The sequence below is a fragment of the Anomalospiza imberbis genome, chromosome 9 (assembly GCF_031753505.1).
Source record: "Anomalospiza imberbis isolate Cuckoo-Finch-1a 21T00152 chromosome 9, ASM3175350v1, whole genome shotgun sequence".
NCBI classification, from domain to species: Eukaryota; Metazoa; Chordata; class Aves; order Passeriformes; family Viduidae; genus Anomalospiza; species Anomalospiza imberbis.
In genome coordinates this window covers 15,327,765-15,347,636 of record NC_089689.1, presented here as the reverse complement: position 1 = coordinate 15,347,636, position 19,872 = coordinate 15,327,765, and the positions used below count along the sequence as shown (strand labels likewise).

Sequence of the window (19,872 nt, the reverse complement as noted above, 5' to 3'; positions counted from 1 at the left end):
CTGGGTTTTTTTTCAAGCATACTTTCTTTAGGAAACTTAAACAGTCTTTATGTTTCTCAAGGTAGCATTTTTTCCAAAGTACTTCCATACAACTGACCTGATGCTACATGGAAGCCTGCAGAAGGGAAAAACACAATGAAGCTGATTTTGAGCATCTGATTAGTGACAGAGACACAACAAATGATCAAACTCACTGAAGGAAACTATATGTCTTTTTATTCTCTTCTTACAAAACAACTCTCCTTGCTTTAAAGCAAATAAATCCCATTTGCTTATATGGCTATTTTAAACAATAAGCAAATTAAACAACATCTTATCAAAGGTGGGGGAAAAAATACTGTAAGAACAAAACACTTCATTAGGATTTACCTACCAGATGAAGTCACCGTGTTGAATCCGAGCATGACACTAACAATATCTTCCAGTACAGAGAACTACTGCATATTAACTCCCCGTGGGTGGCCTTGTCTTTCTACAAGTGACTCTTACTCATACATCAAATCATCTATTCAATGCATAGGGAGCACAAAGGAGCTGCCTACACATGAAAATCAATGTGTGACCAACAGAAATGTAAACTTTAGTCTACCCTGGTATTCATTTTTTATACGGGTCCTCAGAACACAGTGAGCATAAGGCATTAAAACATTAATCTAGGAGTCAGGACATCTATATTATACAGAAATCACGTATTTTACCCTTAGAGAGTACTACTCACTTTGATCTTTTGTGGGATTTGATTCCTGCAATCACATAGTTTCAGTTACTAATTAACATTTTGAATGGAACTCAGTTAAAATGAATTACCTAGACTCTTTGAATTAAGATGTTATAACTCACAACTAATATCCATGGCTTCCTGCAATGGTCCTTTATCGAAATCCAGGAAGACCACTTTGGACATCCTTTTTTCCTAAGGAGAGAAAACAACCTAGTTAAACAACACCAGTTTCATCTTCATACATAACATTTAAAAATATGTCCAGTATTTTAAACTCAACAGAATGACAGCTATCCACACAACTCAAAGCTAACTACAGCTTCACAGAAATTCTCTTTTATTGCACTTGTTTTGTTTCAAATCAGCAAAAGGACAAAATAATTATTTAGCCTCTTCTGAGTTTGTAAAAAACAAACCTTTATGTAAGATAACTTACTTTTGCAGATAAAAGTAATTCTATTTGGAGTAGAAATACAATGAAAAATTAAGTCAGTGACAAAGTATTTCCTTTGCTACTCCATCACTGAATGAACCAATTTAGAAATATAGCAATGTTCACATCAGAGCCATAATAAATGTTTAATGTGTGTGAAATATTTTATTGTATTATTACCTATTACATACCTTTACGTAAATGTTCTACTAGACACCCAGTTCCTCATCTTGCCATTTCTTAGATTTTTGCTTTTCTTTGCTGTTTTGAGATGGGTCATTTTTCACTATAATAACGACTTCCAATAAGATCACATCCAAAGCTATCACCCTAAAATGGTGATAATGCACCACCCAGCAGGAGTCTTTACATCACCTACAGAAGTTAGAAATGGGCAGTGCAAACATGCGCTAAGAATCAGTAATGCAAAAGTCAATTAAAAGAAGTGAAGCCTACAATGATGACAACAGCTCCAGCAATTTTACAACTCAGTAATGTAGGCTTCATATAGTATCAGACAGCAAAGAATAAAACTGTTCACAAAACATTAGTAAGAAATTGAGTAAGACAATTTTGCCTGGAAGATGTGCATTTTTCTAAGTTTATTGCTGCAGAAGCAGACAAACGTGTGCTCAGTCAATCTGAAAGCCGATATTAGTTTTTCTCAACAGGAAGCAATGTTGCTAACGAAGTGGTAAATTCAGTGTTAATGAGTAGCTTCACTGTTACCACCTCTGAGGTAAAACCTTTCATGTTCCAAGTTCCACCCATCTGTTCTGGTGTGAGGGGTTCAGAGGAAGAACAGACGCTTCCCATTTAAAGCAACTTCACTGGTACCCCCGAACAGCAGGGAGGCAGACTGAGAATATTGTGCTGCTTGGAGACTGCAATCCTCATTATCAGAATGGCTCCTCAAAACTTCTCACAAGATGAAAACAAAATTATGTTCCTCTACATACAAAATCATACTGCTAATGAATATTAGTATTAAAGCTGAAGTTAAGAAAGTGGCTAGGACACCCCGTGATCACCATTAAAATGAAATTCTCTTCAGAGTTATCAGAGATATCTAAAGCATTACTTAATGCAATCTTGTAAGAGACTCCTCTCCGTACTGTGTGATTATGGAGATTGTGAACTATTCCATATGGGTATGATTAGAAGTCTTCGGTGGTAAAACAGGTATCCCTACAGATTTCAGTCTCTGAATCAAGCCTGAAATTCTTACTGTATCAATAATATCACTGCTACATTTTAAAAATTTTCAGCTAATTATCACTTTTATTCTTATCATCATCTATTATTATTTTTCCAGCAATCAAGGTGGTGCAATTCACTATTTTTTGTGCAGGACAACAACAATAAAGTTAACAGTTTTAACAGTGTGACATTAGAGAAAACAGAAAATGTATTTTTATATTACAGTAATTTAGTCTTGTGATAACACTGAACCAAGATTCAATACTTCAGTTACATTATCTACTCCACACGTCAGAATTTATGCCGTAACAATGATAGGTATAACTAAAGACACAATGCCATGTTTTTTGAAGAAATGTTACCATCTAACTTGTCTCTTGGGAAAAAAGAAAAATCAATCATTGTAACTAAGATGTAACCAAGGCTATGTAATATTTTTCAGATGTTTTCATCAGAGTTTAAAATTATCTTCTCTATACCATATGAGGAATACAAAATTATTAATTCTGTCAAAATATGTAGCATTTAATACTTGGTGTATTTTAAAAATTAAAAACTGAGGTAAAATTTTCAATTTTTTGAAAGCATTGTTTATCATATCCACTCCCAGGACTACATCAGGTAATTTTTATTTAAGCATCTAGTGCAATATACCTAGGAGATATACACATGTAAAAATGGTGATGGAAAATCTCTGGAAAAGCCTACACACGTGTACACAATCCCAGCTCCTACCTTTTAAACACACTTTATTTAAAGGTTAGGTCAAATTCAATTATTTCAGTTAAGCCTAGAATAACTGCAATGCACTTAACAGTGTTATTCTTGGTTTACAGGCTATGCTATTTACTATACAGAAATTGTTTCATATTCAAAAGTAGAAAGAAACCAATTATTTATTCAGCTAAGACACACTCCACTCTCTATTAACTGATTTTAAATCTACCTAATTTTAAATACTGTTTTTATTAATAAACTATAAGTTTTAAAAATCATAATGTGTTCTGCAGATATGATTGCCTGTGGCCAGACAGTCTCAGCATTAAAAAAGTGTAAGGTCAGATCTATCTTCAAGCTGACAGATCATAATTTAAATGCCTTAAGCTAATCTTATTGTCTTAAAAAATCTTGAACATCAGTATTTTTGCAAACTATCAGCGCCTGCTATAACACCCATACTACACTACATCTTGAGGTTACTACAGAAGAAATGAGGTGATAATTGCATATTAACATAATTATTTGGTAATCCCTCCAAGCAGGCTTCCTAGGTCACTCAGTAATTCAGATTAGATGCAACCTTCCTGTCATCAGATCTATGCTGTCCACTTTCTGTTCATTAATAATTCTTTTTGATAGGAATGTACTTAAATCCATTGTTCTATGTACATTATTAATTGTATTTATTACCACTAGGTTTATGACCTTTCCAAGTTCTTATTTCATAACAACAACCCTTACTACATAGTAGGGTCACACACCAAATTAGGAGCACTGCCTTCATGCAATGCTAGTTCAGTAAAGTTTACACCTCAGTACCAAGCATACCATCCTGCTGCCTACTAGCAGTTGTAAACAAGAGATCTCTCAGCCTCTGTTGCAAGCCCAGTGTCATTTAATAGGGATTTACAATAAATTTGAAAGCACACTGGAGCGGAAAAATTAAGACAGGAGAATTTGGCTGAGTTTGTGAAAAGCATGAAGTGCCTTTATGTGTTCTGATATCAAGTTTCTCACTGAATTCATAAATATGAGCCAATGCGCTAAAAGCACAGAGCGACTATTAAGCAGCACAAAAACTTAGGAGCAATCTCCTAAATTGTTTGAATTTAATCAGCCTAGTTAAAGAAACTGAAGAAATACAGTGTCTTTCAGCAGTGCTGTAATATTCAAGACATAGGAAAGGTGCTTCAGGTTGGCACTGCTTCCATTTAGATTTGTCTTTGAGACTTCATTATGTAAATAGTGAAAATTAACAAAACCTACCATTTTTCTGCAAGTGTTCCTGTAATAAAGCTTTCTCAAGTGACAGATTGTATTAAAGGTGATGGAACCAAAGTCACATATTTTTAGGCAACAAAGAGAAGACCAGAGAGAGTTTAAGTACATCATGGTACAGGACTAAAAAAGCATCTCCTTCCATTTTGCCCCATCACAGTCTATGCTTTAAAACCTTAATCATGGCAAACATCAAGCACAGAACTTCTGCCAAAAGAGAAAGGTTTAAGAACCTCTGGAAAATGAAGGCTTCGACAGAGTAATAGAGGAACTGTTAGTGTATCAGTACAAACCAGCCACATCTCGAGAAAAAAGAACAACCTCAGAATACAGCTGCACAATATTTTTGCCTCCTCCATATAGTAATGCACAGAGTTTATGCCTCTGGAGCTTTGGGTGTTATCTAGCAATATTAATGGCCCAAAATCAATAAAATCACGAAACTTTGATCATTAGAAGAATACCTATTACTTGTTTTCCAGTTTAGTATTTTTTTAAAAAGCTGTCCCACTCCACTCTTCAGATGGAAATAAAACCACAAAGTCTGACAACTGGAGGTGAGTCAGTGACTCACCTTGCCTTCCCTCAGCTTCTATTTGTTTGCAAATTAAGTTGTTGAAAATACATTTCCTTCTGCACAGCAGAAACACTATTTGTAGACCGCCTTACTTAGCTTTGAAATCTACAAATGAACACTTCTGCATTTTTTCAAACTTAAGAGACAGCTTGTTTAAGATGCCTTACACCATGACTACTGCCCCCCCATAACTACTTTACACACAGTCCACAGTTATTAATCTAAATACAACATGAAGAGCTCCATTCAAAACGAGTTATCTTCAACACAATTCAAATCCACAGCTGTTCACATAACAATACCAACACTGGAGAACTCTCACAGCTAACTAGACTGCCATATTACATTTTTTAAAGCAGTATGAAATATTACCAATACAATATTTGTATTATACCTAAATAAATACAAAGTTACTGCCAGCCAGAGTATAACCGTTTAAAATACTGTTAGAAAGTTCACCGAGTTGTCAAGTATCTGTGGAAAAGGGTGACCATAGAGATATTCTCCCTTATAGAGCAGCCCTGACAAAAGCAGCTCATCTTTTCAGTAAGATTATAATTGGGAAGATCATGCTCAAAACACACTTTTTCAGAAAGTTATTTTCCTTAAACTTAGTTCCTAATGCAACAGTGTCTTCAAAAGCGCTCTGTCAGGAACAGTAAGGAAACCAAAAATTCCTTAAAAATGTCAAAATTTCAGAAACTCAATTTCTGGTCTAAAACATCTAAGAATGATATGTTAACATCTCATGTGAAAGGAAACTGAACAAAACTTAAGAATAACCATCATACAATTACGAATCACAAAAGAGAATTCCGTTATTGCCACCAACCATTCTTAACCTTACTCCTCTAGTATTGATTTGCTTGGGGAAATAACCAGTTTGTCACAATGGGGGGCATCATGCTAAAATTCAATACTGAAATCAATAATAATAAATGACAGTACAATTTAAGTGTGACAAGAACCACATGTATCACTATAAAAAATACTCCTCTAGTTTTAACTGCTCATGCAGCAGTTTACGAAGTTTCATCGGCAGGTGCTTTTCAAAATGAAGTAGGTATTTCTAAAACATGATTTTTTTCTGGCTAGATGTTGAAAAAAACCAAGATGTTGAATCTGCTAACTTAAGAACAGTCACACACTGTCTGGCAACTCCACAGGTTTTGTAATTCCTGCCCAGAATTCCACAGCCCCGTTCACAGAGGACAGCCAGGTACTTTTTTTCATGTCCCTGCAGCTCTCTAGTTTGGATTTTTAGTAGTGCAATGTAGTTTGAATTGTACTGCCATTAGCTCTACTAGAGACGAGAACTACAACCAAATATTGAATTGTCCTAAATGCAGACATACATGGCAATGACTAGCAATATTCCAATAAAGACGCAGAAGTATTAAAAATACAAAATTAATGCTCTGTGAAAATATACACTATTTATCTTCTACACTGTTCCCTTACTTTTACACGTGTAAATGCTCTTCCTTGATGCCATCTCACATGCCCACATGCTTTCTCTCTAAAGAAACTAAATGTCTGAGAAAACACTATTAATCTCTTTCAGCACCATTACCTGTGATTTTCAGTGAAATGTATTCCTAAGCCTCAAGTATGGTACAAAAAATCACTTTTCTCTAGACACAACACAATAAATAATTTTATTAACCAGCACCATTATTAAAAACAGAAAGCTTTTCTTCATTACAGTCTACAAATAAAACTCCTGCTCCTATCCTTGCTGTAAGCTATCTTTATCACACTGCCAAAAAATTAAGGGTTGTGATCAGTGGTATGAAGTGTGCACGGCCACGAACTAAATCTGTATGCTGGGGCTGGTACCAGCTCCCACACTGTTCAACACCTGCATTAACCACGTGGACGATGGGACAGAAGGTACCCTTGGCAAGGCTGCTGACCACACAAGACTGATACACCAACAGGCTGTGATGCCATTGAGAGAGACCTCAACAGCATGGACAATGGGATGGGACAGGATGGCTACAGGTTCCTCCCAAACTCAACTATTCTGTGATTCTGTTTTAGTACACTTTGCCACAGAGTATCTCAATTCTTGCTTACTTTAGTCCTCTTTAGCTCAGACTATCCACAATTTTTCAATTTCAAAATATCAATATAGGCAAGAAAGTATTTTTAAAATGACTTCCAACTACCAACTTTGAATTTATCACTCTGACAGCTGAAGAAAATGAAACAAAAATTATTAGGCATACGGTAAAAGAATGTTCTCTTTCTCCCAAGTTATGTAGAATATATTGACAGCAAAACTATAATTTAATGCTCTTCTCCCTTCTACCTCTTTTCCAGCGACCCTGTTTTCCAGAGTTCTCTCACTAAATAAAATAACATTACCACTAAGGAGAGTACTACTATCACACTCAAATTTATAAACACGCATTTCCCAAGTCCCACCTCGTTTTCTAGCTGTATTTCTACAATTTTAGATTTTACACAGGATGAATCCCTCTTCTTCACCACCATATACTTAAACACCTTCCTGATGTATCACACCTCAAGAGAGGCGTCTCAGTGTCAGCTCTTCAGTGTCAGTGTACTTTTACTACAGTAAAAGTACTTCCTCCCTACAGAACCCACTGCCACCAGCAATGTTCCTCTCCAGTCACACTAAGTGAGACATTTCATAAGAGACCATGTTTAGGAAAGCATTCTTCCAGACTTTAAGATCACCACTACAGTCCTTACATGGGGTATCAGACTAAAATTAAAGAACCTGCTGACCATTACAGAAGATTTTGGATCGCAGAGAAGAGGAAATATTTTCAATATGGCATCATATATTGTCAAATTACTGTGCTATTCATTGGAATTACACTTTTCTTTGAAGCAAAGCCAGTTTAAATAATTGCTGTCTCCTTCCACTCTCCCAGGTTCCTCTTTTCACACTTTATCAACCATTTCATTATCCAGTTTAAAGGCTGGGGCCCAAACACTGCTGAATTGGCACAGTCAAGAGGCGACAGCTATGGGTAAGGACACAAATTTTACTAGCTTTGTTGACAGAAAAATCCACTGGGGAAACTTTTTCTAAAATCTACATGAATAAATAAAAAAGTAAAAATGTAGAGAATATTTCATAAGGCAAAAAAGAAGCTTTGACAGTTCTCTATTAAACTGCAGAATGCAGTACTATAAAGAATTCTACCATAAAGCAAATTTTATGTTCTAAAATTACTTGAACTAAACTACTCAAATGAAGCAAAATGCTGGAAGTAAATGCTAAAATAATTCAACTGGGGAACATTAAATACATCTTCTGAGAATACTATTAACACAAGCAATACTCTTAAATTGCATATCAGACATGATAGCTAGATTTTCCATAGAGACATACAAATGCAAATCCTTCCAGTGAGTTAAATAAAAAGTGTTTTCATTTCTAAAACACATAACTAACTTTCAAATATTTAAAAACTAATCTACTCCTCCTTAACCTATAGTTTTACGAGATCAGCCACCTTATCTGCTCAGAGACAAGTCCTTTTGAAGCCAGGTACTGCCACCAAGTGGTGGTGAAATTTGGATTTGCAAATCCAGTTATTCCCCACGTGTATAGCATACAGAACTGAAAAACATTCCTGCAACTGCCAAATATGAGCACTACTGTTCTGCTAACACAAGACATTTAAAAATTAATCAAAGCAGAGCCCAGATATCCACATCCAAAACTGGTCTTCAATGTAAAACAAAGGTTTTTCCAACTATTCGGTCCTTTTGTTCAGACGCTGCTCGTAAGCAGTTGGGTAAAAAACCCTTTTTTCCAATACTAATCTAATATATACCAATAAAACAATTAGGTGTTTTATATAACTTTATGCAAACTCCCAATGATTACAACTATATTACCAGAGAGGTCTTATTTTCATGATTTCAGGAAAAAGAAAATTCTATAACTGACATAAAAGACCTCTTAAGGTATAAATATCCAGCTTGTTTTCCGGATAAGCTACCCACTCAATTTACATTCATTAGTATGTAAAGATCACAATCAGACTGAGAGGGATTTTTAGAAATTAGATATATTTGACTGTTTTTACAGGAATATTTCACAAGTTAATTAAGCAATATTGTTGGTTACCTGCATGAACTAGTAGTGAAGTGTCAATCCAACAGATCAAAGATGACAACTTGAATGCCAACATGATGCTGCTGTGTAATGGATTTACACAGAGCGACTTTCTTAAAGATGATATTAAGAACACTTTAACCCAATTAACACAACACATCTTTCAACTTCAGAACAACTCTGACCTTATTTACTGTTACATGAAATAAAAGTTGTCATTCTTTTTATCCAGCATGACCTGAAATCTAGCAGTTGCTCATGATTTTTGCTTTTTTGGCTAATAACCACTTGCTGTACAAATGTTAATGTAATCACAAATTTTCAGACTGTATCTCCTACTAATGTAAACAGCTATTTTAACTTTTAAAGCATTGTATCTTTCCCAATTATAAAACCACTATCTGAAACAAACATTCTGCTTTTACTAATTTAATTCAGAACTTAATGAAACGCATTAGTGATATTCACTAATCCTTATCAGCAAACTGGCTCTCACCCTACATTCTTTCAGTTATCAAGGATTTAAAAGCTAGTAAGATTCTAAGGAGCAGTATCAGGCAAGGCAAAAAAAAGCCATCTTGTACCTTTTCAGATTAAGAACAAAAAATTCTGTTGACTTGAAGAAGAAAAGCTCAGGTCAGCCCACTAATACTTGAGGTTTGTTTCTTTATTTTTTTAATTTGAAACAAAAAAGTCATCACCAGAAGTGATTAACAGCAGAAAACTCAACTTCATGTTACCAGGGTAATACGAACAAGATAAAATTATATGACATCCTCTCTGAGCCAAAGAAACAGAAATTCCACGTACTAAAATTTAGCCTGTGCAGAATTGTGTATATAACCTATCCTTCTTCAGTATTCATGGTACTATTCACTAATTACATCCTTCTACTTTCAGGTAAAGCAATACTAAATACATTCAAGGCAGTTTCTGGAAGCAAGTTTGGTTTGCCTGTTATCTAAAATGCTTAAAATATGACCTCACTTCACGGTACACACTTAATCACAGGGAAATTCAGCACAAGCATGTACCTTCTGCAACCCATCCTGCTACACAGAAGTGTGGCCCATTGCATTTTAACACACTGAAACCAAGCTTATTTTTTCCTAACTTTCCCCTGTATTTAAAACAACACATATTCTCCTGTGGAGTTCATAAATGCAGTCTGTAAATCAGGACTTTTAAGAACAAATTCTATGGTTACCCCAATAAAGTACATTCACTGTTTGTAAACAGTATCTTATTTACTATTTTAACTAGTAACAGATTTCTTTATTTATTTACAAAAGTCAGGATATGATAGAGTTTATATTTGCCTTAGGAATGTGAATGATTTGAAACTGTAAGAACAATACTCCAAACCCTTTACAAAAAAACCAAACCAACAAACCCTACATGGAAAGTACAATAGCAGAGCCATCACAAAATGCATTATGGTCAAGTGTACAAGAAAAATGTTTGAGCAAGTAACTAAATCACATTTTCAACTATTGCTTTAGAAGACATAAGCTTACACAAAAAGGCGAGTCTGCACTGAGCTGTGAGAGTGAAAATTACTGTTTAGAAGCCTCTGAGATGCTGCAGCTACTACACTCACAAGTGGAGACTGAAATCAGAGGCAGCTAGGAAATGCAGGTTGTTCTTGAAAATAAAACTCTCTCAGTCATCCTTGCTGCCCCTCTCTGAACCTTCTTCAGCTCTTCCATGTTGTTTTTCAATGACCTGACTAGAAGAAGCAATACTCACTGCAATGAAATGCAGCTACAGTACACCACAAATTCGTAGAACTAAATCTGGGTTTTGTTTTGTTCCCTAATAAAGCACAGTAATTTCGTTGATTTACTGACTATTCAGTTGTCATTTTTACTGAACTCTGGGAACCTCAAGATCTCCTCCAAGCAACAGCAATACTGATCAAACATTATTACACTGTTTTCACTTATTCTTTTACACATTTTTCTGTCCTCCTGCTGTGAATGCAATCCTACAGGCATTCTTCTCAGAGACCAGTTTTTTCCTACTAAACACAGATAACCACCATTAAGATGAAAAGTCTTCAGTTTCATTCAGAAGACTTCATGCTTAAAATGCACACTCAGTTATTTATACATAAGACTTTTCATCTAATTTTCTGTATTTAAACAAGTAATTAGATAACCACACTAATTAAAAAGAAACAGAGCATAAATGGCAAGCTTTAAGTACTGAAAGCATCAGAAGTCACAAGGAACAGTTTGAATTTAATTGTCAATTCAATTCCCTTTTCTAGTCATAATTCTTGTTTTACACTCATCCTTAGATTAAGTATTTCCTTTTGCAGAGTTATATTCATTTGTTTTCTCAAAGCAGCATGTTTCAGAAACCAGCAAAAAGTCAGGCTAAAGCAGTAAGCATCTTCTACACATAAATGGTAGAGCTTCTTTTTAATTGTTCATAGTTCAGAAGACAATTCATAATCAAAGTCCTGAATCAGTTATACATTATACAAAAGATCAACACTCAATAGAAGAGTTATTTTAAATTCCCCACAAAGCACTCTTCTATAATGAGTATTTTAAAGTTGACAGCAACAGCTCTGAAGAAGTCTTAGTGGAACAGAAGATACGAACAAAGCAGTTTATGTCTATTTTAATATGTACATACTACAATTTCAAGGCAATATTAAGTCTACATATTAATCGCAGCGTGGAATTGAGGAACAAGCTCTTTTAAGCAAATGGGATCTCCCTCTCACCTCTTCAAAATATCAAGTCACTGCAAGCAGTTACATTCTGAGATGGCAAGTAAGTCAAAAAGCAAGCAGGAAACTTGAGGTGACAGCTTCGGTTTGTTACAGAGGTCTCTGTAGGGGAGTCCTTCATCCCACGTCTCCAAAGTAGAGAATTTACTGAACTGCGGGCCATAGCTAAAGATTCTCTTGAAAGACTCAAGTTAAAACGGATTAAAGCTCACTGTTACATGTTTCACACAATTATATGGAGACAAGGTTAATTTTATAGTTCAAATTATTCCTGGAGTAGCAAGTAAATGGAAGAGAAAAAGATAAGCTTCTTAATTCTTTTTCTCAAAATAACAATGTAAGGGGGTGGGAGGAAGGAGGAAAATGCCAGTTACAGAAAATTCTTCCTAGATGGACACTTTGCAATTGCAAATAGACACTTAAGTTCTACCAGCAGTAGATCTCCATAAACTTTGTCTTTCAAATAGCTTGCAAATGGGTTCCTAAAGACAGGAAGAGAGGAGAAAATTCCAACAGAATTTCATTGTTTAAAATTTGAAATGCTATTCTGATAGTTGATTTCCCACGCAGTTATTTATTAATACATTAAGTGCAAGTTTAACATGCACCTTTTACAGTGCAAAGTACACTTTCAGTACTTTGAAACCAGGTGGATAATATGCAGAGAACTAAATTATTTCAAGTGCACATAATTTTGTCCCTCAACAGCTAGCAGAACACCTTGATGGCTTTTAAACTATAATAATTTATGGAAGAAAAACATTATTATCATCATAATATTAAATAATGGGGGAAATATATTTTGTTCCTCTTTTGGTTTTGTAGAAGTAACACTGCACCATTACAGTACACAGACTGTGTACATTATAGTCATCAAGATCCAAATTTCAAGAGAATTTTCACCGGCCACTTTTCTGCAGGTTTAGCAGTACATGCAAGTGGCATTTTTTGGGAAAAAAAAAAAAAAAACACCAACACAAAACTCCTACTCACCTTTGCTTGTTTGATTTACATTATACTGTAAGATCCACTTCAACATTAAAACAAACCTGCAAAATAAAAAAGGAACTTACTGTACAGATGTCATTGTTTTCTGATTGTGTCCTAGACTATCAGACAAGACAGACAAAGCAGAGAGGTAAGAAATCTCCAGCCATAAAAGTATTCTATCTTTTTGATCTCAGGGTAAAAGTATCAACATTCCAGTGGTCATCTCTCAAACACGTGTAATTTCCAAACAACATAGCTGTTGGCATTTTAATTTTAAAAATCTACCAAGAAGTTGTATCAAATATACACATTATTAAATTAAGTGGGCAGAACAAGGGAAAAGAAGTTGCATGGCAAGAAAAGCTCTGCTTTTGCTGCTAGTGCCTTCAAAGTCAGCTGTATCAAGGTCCCTGAACAAGGAATGATGCACAGAAAGGAAATTGTTACAAATGAACGCTTTAAAAAAATCTTAGCAAAAATGATCAACATATCTGAGATTAAGTGTTGGAGGACTTGAAGCCTGGGCCTTTCTAATTTCTCACTTTTTCTAAGGCAAAGTTGCGTTTATGATTCTAAGGTTAGCTGGCCCACTTAATTATAATTTATTTGTCTGCATGAAAGCTGACCAACAAGTTCATCAGATGAACTTGTTTTGCTCATGTATCTTTAGAACTAACTATACAAGGTCATTTTTCACTTCCTATTTAGAAATTCTGAAAAGACTCCAAAAGCAACTGAAGCTGCACAAAAGCAAGAATGGATTTGGGTATGGTATCTCTACAGAACTGGGTCTATTAATGAAGACACAACTACTAGCACAGAGCTTTACAGAAAGGATAGGTTGTTCTTATCTAGACTAAATGTTTAGGCCATCATTAGAATTGACTCTGAATGAAGTAACTATCATCACACACCATCCTTATCTCATTTTATTCACACACAGCTTTTTGATTCAGTTCCCCAATCAACCTGCAACTGTCTCAAAGCCCCTTGCCTAAATTACAAAGACATAATAAGGGAAGATAAGACCTTTCAAAAAAGTCGGCCTGGATAATATAAAGCAACAGAAGATAAGTATTTGAGCTCCTCTTCCTTGCCCCAGGATTGTGTCCCAAGTATCATATTAAACTGTAGCTGTAGCTCATTCATTTGAGCATGAATGTCACTCAATATACATACTCATTTCTCAAGTAAGATTTATTACAGAAAAAAATACAATTCTTTGGTCAGATTTTAAGGTAATATTCATTCACCTAGAGAAGCAGAAGTGTTACTTCCAAACAGCAGTGGAGCTCTACTGTATGTTACAAAAAGTAAATGTAAAGCTACAGTTATATGCCCACAAAAATAACAGCCTCCATATACAAAGAGCAAAAACACCTTTCAAAAAATGAGAAAAAAAGTCAGTGGTCATGGCTTTACATGATCAAACATTATGGTGAGCCAGACATCTCAGTAAGCCTGTGCACTTTGGCTGGGAAGTGACAACCCCAGTCTAACACTTCTTTAATTCAGAACTACCATGACTCTGCCCCTGTGCAAAATGGCCTCAACACCTACAACTTCTAAACTTTGCAATGAACTAAACATTAGCAAAAACTGTTCTCAACACAGATTTTATGGCTTGTGACTCAAGTGCAGACAGAATCTTTCTGTCAAAGGTCAAGCCCAGACAACTGCAGATCACTGGGGTGATACAGCAGTACTGGGTCACATCACCCCCTACTCTCTGTAATAGCCCTTCAATAGGAACACTTTGGATCAATCAATTGAATTAGTATAGGGTACAACTTCCCATTTTATGTGAACAATCTATTGAGAGGATACTCTCATACTCAATGAAGGTACTCTTGCATTTCAGTATTCTTTGGATCACAGGGAGCTCACAAACCAGGCTGGGGATAAATCTGGTGTTATTCTACATCTGGCACAGAGGGAAAGAGAAGGAAAAAGAGAAGATGGGCCATCATAATTTAGGTATTGTCCAGCTGAAGGAGAGGTGACAAGTTTCACAAAGAGATCACCAGCAAGTAAACTGCTGAAGGACCAAAGGCCTGGTCACTGTAGCCCTGCATCAAAAACTTCAAAGGGCCCTACAGAATTAACTTTCATTTCTGGGATTTCAAACCCTCTGATGTACAAAGCTCCACCCAATGCGAGATGGTACTTGCAGTGTCATGCAAACATTTTCATGAAGGCAACACAATCCACCAGATTGTGGACACCAGATCTTAGCCCAAACTATTGATTGAATTGAGACTGTTTAAAGCCACCCACCCATAGTGTTAACCAGCATTCACATCTCTCTCAAAGGTCTTTCTGCTGTCAAGTAAAATTTCTCTCACTCCACTACAATCAAACTCTAACACCTACTATTAATTTCAAGGGTGATGACATTTGAAATAACCTGACATTCTTTACCAGCAGATTGAGAAAGGTAGCTCTCCAAAAATTTCCTTAGGGAAAGGCAAAGATTTCAACATCATAAATGCTTTTGCTTCAATTTGCCTGTCTTAATTCCCATTATCAGGAAAGGAAGTGGGAATGAAAGTCATTCTCCCATACCAGGTAATAAAAAAGGGCATGAAAAGGGACACAGAACTGAGTAAGAAATGTACTTACAGAGCATTCACTTGAAGGCCTCAATATTCAAAGAGTGAGAAGGGGGAGTGCAGCAGAGAAAAAGGACTGCTGTAAAATGGTCAGGCTTCTGACCAGTAGCTTCCTATTCTGATATGGGCAGTGAACAGGAAGTGGAAGAAAACTGAAATGGTAGAGATGAAAGAGACCACAAATGCACCCCCAGTGATACTAGCCAAAAAAGATAAAAAGATGGACTGAAAACTCTTGCTATCTCCTAACAACATATCCCCTCCCTCTCTGAGGCAAAAGTTTAAGAAACACTAGAAAGCAAAGTTGTACAATGACTAAGTAAAGTTTGTTCTAATCATAAGACTTTTGACCCATTTATTTATTATGTAGCCCTTATTTCACAACAGATCTGCATTATAATTGACTGTTATTTCCACATCCATCTGGGAAAAGACACCATCACCTTTAACTCCACCTTCTCCTAGAATGACTGCAGCTGGGAACGTAATTCATACAGAAGCTTTTTATGTGGTTTATTCAATGGGTTTTGTTTTGCTGTGTGTTGCTGTTTAACACAAAACCAGTTTTGCCCCTAAAGCTGATCATGCCTGTGTGGGGAGAAATAAAGAGGAAGAAACAAAGACTAAAATAACTATACAAACTACTTTTGTTGATATCAGCTGTGGCTAAACAGTCAAATCCACCAGCTTGACATAACATACCAAAAAGGCCTGCAACTGTAGACTTGACTTCATGGCTTAGAAGATTTGATTAGTTAGTCCAGAGTGGCAACTACATTTATTAAGGTATGACCATCTCAGCATTAAATTCAAATGCAGGGTGTGGAATTAATTTCATTCTAGTACCTGTTGCAGCTCTCGAAAAAATCTATAATCTTACAAAAATCTAAGAATCCTAAATATAAATGCAAGAAAAAATAGCCAGCAGAAAGCAGAGATTACTAAGAAAAGGCTATTACAAGAAAGCCAGAAGTTCCTGCCAAAATTGTACATGCAGTATCAGACATAAAGTAATTTCAGAAGACAACTGAAAAGGCAAAAACTTAGCTGACGAGAGTCCTACATCAATTGATACAGCTGAAAAGCTCTTTAAATGCAAGCCTATACTGCCATTTTCCAAACAAGTAGTCAGCAATGACCTTGTCTGTACAAAATGTAGTTTCCTGCTTTCTATTTGATTGTCTTTGATTTCTATTTTAAAAGTATAAAAACAACTTAATCTACATTCTGTACCCACAAATATCTAGAACTAACATCCAGTGTAGATTAAATAATCATTTGAATTTAAACATGAGGTTTTCTAAAACCACAAAATTAATCCCTTTCGAGAATTTGTAGAACCTCTCAATCTATGCTATTCCAACTGTATTTTAACCAGCTGAATGATATATGCCACAATCCCATTTACCAAAATTAAATTTGTAAAGAAAAAATAATAATCACTCTTTTTAAAATACTTAATGAAGAGCAATACTTAAGAGCAGGCACTATACTGGAGTCTGAATTACCCAGAAGCCAAATTAAGCAAAAGCCTAACTCTTTGTAACATGAAGAGACAAAATTTAAGTCTTAAATGAAGATGCTTCTGACTTCAAAGAATCTGCAGCGAGTGAACAAAAGCAAGCAAGGGACTGCAAAAGAGAAGACTGCCTCTTGCATTTTGAATCTCCTGCTAGATTTTGAGAGTTATCTGAAAAACAGTTCAAAGTTACAGTTCTTCCTTTGTCTGTTCATCACAGTAAAAGCCACACGCACAGTTCCCAAAGCTGTGGTAGGGCTTTCACGTGGAAATGTTGAAATCTCTCATTTTTCTACTCCTAGAAAGTTTTGCTTTTTGACAACACCCCATATGGGACAGTGAAGCACTTCAAGAAAACGTGTGACAGCATAGGAAATGAACACAACTGATCATACCTCAGACTGGGAAGCTGTTTCAGTCCAAACAAGATTACAAGCTGAATGCAACAATAATAGGAATATCGCAGTAGGGAAAAAAGTAATCTCACAGAGTAGCTTGAATGGAAAAAAAGGAACCTCTGTTTATATCATCAATTAGGTCGAATGAGAGATTTAATTATTATTTCAAAAATGTGCATACTATAAATAAAAAAAAATTGAAAAGTCATCACAGCAAAAAGTATTCTAGCTAGGAAGGAGTTTGGACTACCAAACCATATTGGCTGAAAAGGTTATTTTTCCTCTCTATCAGTAAACAGATCAGATGCAAACATTTAAAGATGTACACAACAGACACACAGATGTCTACAGAGAAGCAAGGGGAAACAAACCATTTGAGAGCTATTTACTTTGAGCATACATTATCCAGTAAGCAAATATGTAACAATGAACACACAAATGAAAGCACCGTAAAAGAACTAAACTGAAGCATCAATTTGAAGATGGGAGTCCTGAAAACATTTAGAATTTCAAGACCTTAAGAGAAAATACTAGGTTACTTATCAATGAAGTTTCTCCCCTCAGCTAAGATGGGTACAACATTCTAAATATCACTGATATTAAAAAGTTTACAGTCCATCAATACCCTACTAAATTGAATGGCATTCTTCACAATGAGATTTACCATAAGCAATAAGCTACAGGGAAATAATTCACCGTCTTTATAATTTCTCTGCCCATTTAAGCTACAGCTTAATCTACCACTTGCATAATAAACATCCATACATTTTCAGTTACCCTTCATTTTGACCACATGAAGTAGCTCTTCATTTACTGCACTTATATACCTTAAATATAACAGCTTTTCTTAAATAGGGAAAGCTTAAAGCCCAGAATGACATCATCTCTCCGTTTAACTCCAAACTCCTAATGGCACATCCTTGGCATTATCCTTAACTCTGAACACGTCTCTGTTTTTTTTTTTTTTAATTTGCTGTCAGCAAAATCTCATCAATACATCACATGTACAGGAACTGCCTCTACTCTTCCAGTTACACAATCACTCTATACCCAGTAATATATATATCTTCCTTCACCATACATCATCATGTAAGCTTTACACAGAGCACCACAAAATACAGTGACATACCCTATGACTATAAGCACTGCAAAAAAGCGTTCCAGAAAATATTTACACAAAATCTTTCCTTCCTCATAAGAAATTTGATTATGGTTCCTTAAAAAATTTTAGTCCAAGTTTGCACCTCTCATTTCTCAGCTAAAAAGTAACTGAAAATGCAAACCACGAAAGCCTGATCACTGAAGTGTTTTCTAAGGAACTAACAGCCTTAAGTAAAAAACATGCATTTTTATCTTAAAACCAAAAAAGCAAGCTTTTAAAAACATCTGAGGCAACCTCTTCTATTTCAAGGTTTATTTTTAAAATACTGAACTGCACAGTGATGCTACACATTTGTAGTGCTGTCCTCTCCTTTCTCCAGAACTACAGAATTTTAATAAAAACATGAAGATTTTATTAAAGTTAAGCATAAAAATAAAAAAAGTTTAAGTTAAGATTGTGTTCATCAAATGAGTGCATCCCCTTTAGCGTACCACTAAGCAACACCATTCTACAGTTCAAACATCTGTCTTCACATACTACTCATTTTTCTACAACTTTCAAGTTTTATCTTATGCATATTTGGACACATTACTGTAAACAGTTTATCAGACACATCTCTTACCAAATGAATCCAGTGCCTTTCCAGTCAAGGAAGTCTGACAAAGAACCAAAACCCCAAAAGATGAAAAAAGTACAGAAAAAATGGGATCTTCTCTAGGTATAACACACATCACACATATGGGACTTTTGAAGAAGAGCAGACAGTTTACTATCAGACCATACCTATCCTCAATCTGCCACCTGTGGAATCCTTATAGAGAATGAAATTACTCTTCACACATCCACTGAACTTGACATATCCCTTTCCTGATGTAATGCATAAAATAACTCTGAAATTCCTCAAATGTAACTGCAACCTATTAATCGAAAACCTGCAAGAAGTTTACGACACAATGCATCCACTTACGTCCTTACCAAAGAAAGTACAATACAGTTTCCCAAGTAGATTCCACTCTAAAATCTGACCCTTATTTATATATCTTGAACCTTATTTATAAATCTTCAAATAGAATTTAGGTTGGGCATATTTATTTCAAACTCAAAATATAAAAAAAATCTTAAAACTAAAAGCTTTCCTGCATGAAGAAAAAACATTCAGAACTTAATTTTAGAAAGCCAGAATTGTGTTACCATATACAACATATTTTGTGAAATAGCATCTCATTACTGTTTTTTTCCTGCAAGTTGTTTTATAGGGACATTATGTTTATTATTAAAATTTAAAACCATTAAGCAATTTTTTTAGTGTAGAAAAGGCAGTAATGAGGTTTTTAAAGATATTTACTAGAAATTAGCTTCTTCACTAAGCAGACTGGCATACCAAAACAAAAATGCCTGATGATATCCATTATATCTAAATGGATTAAAATATCTGTTCCCTTCAATGACATTTTTACTTCAAGGCGGTATCTCACAC

General features: G+C 35.3%; 1 long non-coding RNA gene across 1 annotated transcript; it reads left to right on the top strand.

The window, feature by feature from the left end:
* Positions 1-8,811: 8,811 nt before the first annotated feature.
* LOC137479408 (uncharacterized) lies at positions 8,812-10,415 on the top strand. The gene is made up of 2 exons (XR_011002219.1): positions 8,812-9,065; positions 9,136-10,415. It is a non-coding gene; the product is annotated as an uncharacterized lncRNA (long non-coding RNA).
* The last annotated feature ends 9,457 nt before the right edge of the window (positions 10,416-19,872 follow it).